A 7,866-nucleotide genomic window follows, 5' to 3' on the forward strand; every position below is an offset into this window, starting at 1 on the left:
AGATGCTCCTGAGGATATGGAGAAACAGAAACACTCCTCCATTGTTGCTGGGATTGCAAGCTGGTACAACCACTCTAGAAATCAGTCTGGCAGTTCCTCAGAAAATTGGACATAGTACCTGAGAACCCATCTATACAACTCCTGAGCATGTACCGAAAAGATTCTCCAACATATAACAGAGACATATTTCCACCATGTTCATAGCAGCCTTATTTATAATAGCCAGAAGCTGGAAAGAACCTACATGTCCTTCAACAGAGGAATAGATACAGAAAAATGTGGTACATTTCCATAATGGAGAACTACTCATCTATAAAAACAATGACTTCAAGAAAAACTTAGGCAAACGGATGGAACTAGAAAATATCATCCTGAGTGAGGTACATCAGTCATAAAAGAATACACACAGTATGCACTCACTGATAAGTGGATATTAGCTCAAAATCTCAGAATACCATGTGAAGCTCAAAAAGAAGAAAGACAAAAATGTGGATGTTTCAGTCCTTCTTAGAAGGGGGAAAAATACTCACGGGAAGAAATACAGGGACAAAGAGAGGAGCAGAGGCTGAAGGAAAGGCCATCCAGAGACTGCCCCACCTGGGGATCCATCTCATATGCAGCCACCAAACCCAGACACTATTGTTGATGCCAAGAAGTGCTTGCTAACAGGAGCCTGATATGGGTGGCTCCTGAGAGGCTCTGCCAGTGTCTTAGTGATACAGATGAGAATATTTGCAGCTAACCATCGGACTGAGCACCGTGACCCCAATGGAAGAGTTAGAGAAAGGAGTTGAAGGGATTTTCAACCGCATAGGAAAACAACAATATCAACCAACAGACCCCACAGAGCTCCCAGGGACTAAACCACCAACCGAAAAGTACACACTGAAGGACCCATGGCTCCTGCTGCCTATGTAGCAGAGGATGGCATTGTCTGGTATCAATAAGAGGAGAATCCCTTGGTCCTGGGAAGGCTAGATTTCCCAGCGTAGGAGAATGCCATGGTGCTGGGGTGGGCGTAGGTGGGTGGGAGTGTGTGAGTGGGAGGGGAGTGTCCTCATAGAAGCAAAGAGAGGGGGGAACCAGGAAAGGGGATAGCATTTAAAATGTTAATATATAAAATAACCAATAAAAAAGAGAGACTTGAAGCCCCAGGGAAGGGAGATTGGGGGAGCATCCTCCCGAAGGGAAGGGGGAAAAAGAATGGGATAAGGAACCATTGGGGGTGACCAGGTGGGAGCCGATGGCTGGAATCTAAATAAATAAAATAATTAAAATGTTGACATTGGTTACTTTAAAAATGTTTACAAACTTTTTGAAATAGTGCTTACTTTTGCCGTATATATTCCAAGAACCATTCCAATATTTGATAGATGGATGGCTCTACCACAGGATGAGTCCCTACAGAAACAATACTATGATTTGGTCTGTCTCCTATAGGATCTCACAGCTTAGAACTACACAATGAGACAAGACTTCAGACCAATAGGTACAATATCAGAAGTGCTGTGAAAGAAAACTAGAAAACTGCTGAACGTGGCTAATGTATTGATTTCATGGATTAACAGTAATAACTACAGAATCATTTTCTTACAGGAACAGTTTTGCAAAGCTACGATTGAATTATAGTAATTCGATAGTATATAGTATTTGTTTTCTATAAAGGAGTGCATTTTATCTTACTACTTGTTTATTCTGTATATACAGTTTCTAAGCCAAACATTAAAAATTGAATTACTGCAGATAGAGTAAGAGTTTAAATAAACAGGGAGAAATGATTACTTATTTTGGTATTTGGGGTTGAAAGCAAGTTCTTGCACATGCCATGCAAGTGTTCTGCCACTAAACTATAACCCCAAACTAGCAGCACGATTTTTAAATGCCTTTTAAAGAGAACCACAGAATTATGTAACTATTGCCACTAATTCTAGAATAATTTGTTTTTCTCAAGAAGAAATACTTGAGATTTCTATACTCCCTGACAGCATGCAAGAAAAAGGAGAAAAGGTAAAAATCCTCTATGCTCATTGCCTGTCATTCCCTGATTGTGTGTGTGTGTGTGTGTGTGTGTGTGTGTGTGTGTGTGTGTGTGTGTGTAAACATTTAGATCTACGGTACACATATACTTTCTCCATGCTAGACAAACACTCATTCACTAAGCTACTTGCTATGGCATTTTTTGACTATCCTTTCAGATTTAATAAGAAGCTATATACACTTATTAAGGGGCTATATATACTATGCACTATTCTAATCACTTCCTTAAGGTTCACAAAGACTTTGCTCTATTATTACCTCATTTTCCAAATGACAGAACTGAAAAGGGGGACTCATACGTTGAAAAATGTACCAAACTCCCACCAAGTCCACAAAAGAACTAGGGACTGTATAGAATTCAAGTTACTTGGTAATAGAGCCCATACTTTTTTTTCTAATTACACAAAACTACTATTAGCTAAATCATGACAACAAGCAAAAAGTAAAGCTTGATATAATCACGCAAGTTTTTCATCCTAGAACTTGGAGGGTTTCCAAGGCAAGAAGATCAGGATTTCAAGGTCATCTTGGCCACAAAGCAAATTTGAGGTTAACTGGGATACAGGAGAATCTGTCTCAAAACAAAGATACAAAGAAACCTTCCAGGCGAATTGGGGGATAACAGCCCAGGAGAAACAAGAGATTCTTTCACAACAAGGTGAAAAGAGAACCAACTCACCTCCACACACATGCCTACCCTCTCAAACAAACAAACAAACACAGAGAGGGGGGATATTAATGATGAAGATGATGATGATGATAATTATTTAAAGAATAAGATTCAACAACAAAAATACCCGAAAGCATTGCTGTCAAACCTGTAGGATAGTGAGTCTTAGACCCATAATCAAGTCTATATTTGTTGCACTGGCTTTGGCATAATAAATAGAAACTGAACATTTATCCTTTAATAAAGTATTTTTATTTATTACATAATTATTCTATATAACATGTACCATCAGGTCTAATCTATTAATATGCACCACAGCCAGAGGTAGACTGCATAGTGATTTAACATTTATGTATATGTCTGCAATAGTCCATTAGTTACTCTCTGCATGGTTCTACATTTTTTCCCCAACTTGAGCCATCATTGTGAGAATAGTCAAGCTGTGCACATGAATAGAGTGGCCATATGCAGCACTGAGTTGAGGACAAGTGTCCATAAAACTATGCACTTGGGCTTTTTAGACTTAGAAAACCTTGATTTATTTATCTTGGGTATGCAAGTTAAGTGTGCAACTGACCCTGTTGCTCATATCCCTCTGCTGCAAGTTTTGCACATACGCAAATCTTATGATATTGACCATAAATATGATTTAATACTTTTATCCACCCATTTGGATGTTTTATAAATAGGTAAAATTAAACAAGTCTAATATTGATCTGATTATATACAACTTCCACAGAAAAGTGAATAGCACTAAATGTTTGTACTGATAAAGTACAGTAACCAGAATTGATATTTAGAATAACAAATCATGCACAGTTTTGCAAGTATACACACTATAATTACTAAAAAGAAACACAAGGTTCAAAGAACTGAGTAACTGATCCATAGAAAAGAAAGAGGGTGATAGTTCTGACAGAGCACACATGATTTTATGTACTGAAAATCATATTCCTTATAGCTAGAAAAAATGAGCATAAAGACTGGAAAGGCAGCTTGGCAATTCAGAGTGTTGGTTGCTTTTGTAGAGGACCTGGGTTTGAGTCTCAGCACCCATATGGTGGCTCACAACCAGCTGTCATGTCAGATTAAGGGGCTCTCACACCCTCATATGGCTTTAGTATGCACTTCACACATAAGTTGTATGTAGCCTCTTGGAGGAAAAATACTCATGAACATAAAATAAAAATAAATCTCTGATTATAAAAAATTAAAGTGTTATAAAAAATCACAATAATCAAAAGTGTACGTGAAGATGATTGTAATGATAGATTCTTGATCATTGATTTTAGATTCAATGCTATAAAAGAAATAGCTTTCGGGAATCACAGAATTTCACTATAATAAATGGGAAGCTTTATGCAGAGCATCTTAAATCAAATGTGACTCTTGGTGCCAGCTCTTACACACTGCCTTTGTCTTCCTACAAATTTTGCTTAAAATAAGTAGAATAGGCATCTGCTATCTCTAGAAGTCAATCTATTAGCATACTTCATCTAGCAGCATGTTACATTTCTGTTTTTCCTTCCCACAATTAATCAAAGGCAAACTTTACAAAATAGCACCTGTTTGTAGATATATTATTAAAGACCCAAGAACAAAGATAAGCATGCAACCAAGACATATCAATTAGTATTGGAGCCATGGACACCCCGTGTAGGAAACTTCACATAGTCAATAACACAAAGACTTAACATCTAAGGAGAAAAATAAATACAGCAAGTGAAAAACATACTTAAGGCATAAGGAATGTTTTCAGAATAGAAAAGGCAAGGGAAAGACATATTTAAAACAGAACAAGGGAGATTCTAAGGATCGTGTCTGCAAGTCAGGATTCTCGATCCAGAGACAATGGCCCCTATGGGATGGAGCCAGAAGGCGTCATCTAGAGTAACTGGAATGAGATTGTAGATAGCTCGGATGACATGAATCTCTCAGAATCCCTCCTCCGTGGTATTTATGCCTGTGGTTTTGAGAAGCCCTCTGGCATCCAGCAGCGAGTTATTTTTCCTTGTATCAAGGGTTATGATGTGATTGCTCAAGCCCAGACTGGGACTTGGAAAACAGCTACATTTGCCATATCAATTCTGCAGCAGTTTGAATTAGATCTAAAGGCCACTCAGGCTTTGGTTCGGACACCCACTCGTGAATTGGCTCAGCAGATACAGAAGGTGGTTATGACATTGGGAGACTACATGAGTGCCTCTTGTCATGCCTGTACTGGGGGCACTAACATGCGTGCTGAGGTGCAGAAGCTGCAAATGGAAGCTCCCCACATCATCGTGGGCACCCCTGGCCGGGTGTTTGATATGCTTAACTGGAGATACCTGTTCCCCAAATACATCAAGATGTTCGTACTAGATGAAGAAGATGAAATGTTAAGCCGTGGGTTCAAGGATCAGATCTATGATATATTCCAAAAGTTCAACAGTAACACACAGGTAGTTTTGTTGTCTGCTACAATGCCTTCCGATGTCCTTGAGGTGACCAAGAAGTTCATGAGAGACCCAATTCGGATCCTTGTCAAGAAGGAAGAGTTGACCCTAGAGGGTATCCACCAATTCTATATCAATGTGGAAGGAGAGGAGTGGAAGCCTGGCTCATTGTGTGACTTGTATGAAACTCTGACCATCTCTCCCAGGCATCTTTATCAATACTAGAAGGAAGGTGGACTGGCTCACTGAGAAGATGCATGGCCGGGACTTCACTGTTTCTGCCATACTTGGAGATATGGACCAAAAGGAACGAGATGTGATCATGAGTGAGTTCCGGTCTGGCTCTAGCAGAGTATTAATTACCACTGACCTGTTGGCCAGAGGCATTGATGTGCAGCAGGTCTCCTTAGTCATCAATCAGGACCTTCCCACAAACAGGGAAAACTACATCCACAGAATTGGGCGAGGTGGTCCATTTGACTGGAAGGGTGTGGCTATTAACATGGTAACAGAAGAAGACAAGAGGACTCTTCGAGACATTGAGACTTTCTACAACACCTCCATTGAAGAGATGCTCTGTGGGGAGCCGAATGCGGACGCCATTACAAGATGGCGCTGGCTTCCTCACAGTTTGAGGTAAACAACTCCATATATAGTAATGCTCTTGTGAGCTAAGGCGCTGCACCCTGCTCATGCGCAGTACATAACCTATCTCCGGCCAATCCCAAGGCCTCTGGTGTCAGCAGACTGGTGACAACCAATCATGGCAAGCCCGTATGCGCTTCTCCCTATATAAGCGGACAGCTAGGGTAGTTCGGCCCCTCGCTTCCTGCTCTCCCCTTCAATCAAGAGGCTCCCACAATAAAGCGTGATCTGAGAAGAATTCTCTGGTGATGGTCGTCTTTCGTTGCTGGTCGAGGAGCGCGCCGCAATGCTCCTCAATGTTGCTGACCTCATTTGAGGGGCTGTCCTGCTACCTTGCCCTATCCCAGGTTTCAGTCCTGGGGTGGGGGTCAAGGAAGAGCTGGAGGGGGACAGACATCTTGGTTTCTCTCTGTCTCTCTCTGTCTCTGTTTCTCTCTCTCTCTCTCTCTCTCTCTCTCTCTCTCTCTCTCTCTCTCTCTCTCTGAATAAATGTCACTTTTTGAGGCAAAAAGAAAAAAAATAAAACAGAACAAGGAGCAATGGACAGATGTCTCAGTACTTAAGAGCACTTGTAGCTCTTTCATAGTGCCAGAGTACTATTGCCAGGTCTTACATAGGTAGCTAACAACTGCCTGCAGTTCCAGCTCTACAGGATCTGAAACCCTCTTCCAGCCTACAAGAACACCCACACTTATGTGCACACACACATACCCATATATCCATTATTAAAAACAAATTTTTAAAAAATTGAATCAACAGGAATGGGGGTAGTAAGATGGTTCAGCAGTTAAGAGCATGTGTTGTACTTGTAGAAAACTCGAGTTGAGTTCCTAGCACCCACAATGGATTAATTATCTCCAACTCTAAGGGATCCAACACTCTTCTGAACTACATGGCCATACATATGTGCACACACCTTCACACAGACACACATGCACAAACACACACACGTGTACACACATAAATAGAAATAAATCCTTAAAAAAATAAAACAGTACCAATCAAGTGTGATAGTACACACCTTTAATCTCATCACTTAGGAGGCAGATTGTTTAATCTCTGTGAGTTCAAATCATGTCAGATCTACATAGCCAGTTCCAAGCATACATACTATATAGTACTATAATAAGATCTTGTCTCAATACACACACACACACACACACACACACACACAGAGAGAGAGAGAGAGAGAGAGAGAGAGAGAGAGAGAGAGAGAGAGCAACCAATATTAACTCTTAGAAAAATGTATAAATAAAAGAAACCCAAGCATATTTTATATTGCAATAGAGAAAAGCTATACCATCAAGCCAAAGTATAGGAAGGAAAAGAAACAGAAATCTTAGGAAATCCATCACACATGACTTTAGACCCAGAATTTCAATATCATGTGATGGGGAATCCAAAATAAAAAAAATAAAAAAATAAAAAAAACAAAAGCAGAAAATAATTTCCAAGAAATGATCAAAGCTGTCAGTCTTCAGATGCAAAGGAGACCACTAAGTGATAATTTAGTAAAACAACATTCATGCAAGTGCACACATAATGACAGACTTCCTGAACCTCAGGGATTAAAAGAGACTTTAAAAACTCACTCAAAAGCTCTCATTTTTTAAAAAGATATGAGATAAAAATAAAAATTAGAAAGCAGGTCTGCTATTCCGGAGAACTCAGGTCTGGTTCGCAGTACCCAAAGTCACCCAAAATTCCCATTCCAAAGGATCTGATGATCTCTTCCAGCCTCTTCTGGCTGCATGCATATGGGTGCACAGAAATGCATATGGTCAAAACACCTATATGGGTAATATAACAGGTCAGCAGACCTTAGCACACTTGAATCCATGATTGAAATACCATTCAGGCCATAAAATTCAGCACATAGACAGTGTCAAATGTCAAAATAAAAACAAATATCCAATCCATCGAAGTCTATTGCTCTAGGAAATTCTCTAAAGATGCTGCTAACCTTGATTTTTGACTTTTATTGTTCCTTCTATTTCTGGATAGCTTTTCTTGTTGACCCAAGTATATCAACCCAGAACATGGCATTTGTGCTTAAAAGTTCATCCTGATGACTCAGTG

At 39.9% G+C, this 7,866-nt stretch overlaps 1 pseudogene across 1 annotated transcript; it reads left to right on the forward strand.

Annotated features, from left to right (window-relative positions):
- The first annotated feature begins 2,462 nt into the window (after nt 1-2,462).
- LOC308415067 (eukaryotic initiation factor 4A-I-like) lies at nt 2,463-5,782 on the forward strand (annotated as a pseudogene). Its single transcript has 2 exons — nt 2,463-2,479; nt 4,503-5,782. The product of its transcript is annotated as a eukaryotic initiation factor 4A-I-like (transcript).
- The last annotated feature ends 2,084 nt before the right edge of the window (nt 5,783-7,866 follow it).

Source organism: Micromys minutus (genome assembly GCF_963924665.1).
Source record: "Micromys minutus genome assembly, chromosome: X".
Taxonomy (NCBI): domain Eukaryota; kingdom Metazoa; phylum Chordata; class Mammalia; order Rodentia; family Muridae; genus Micromys; species Micromys minutus.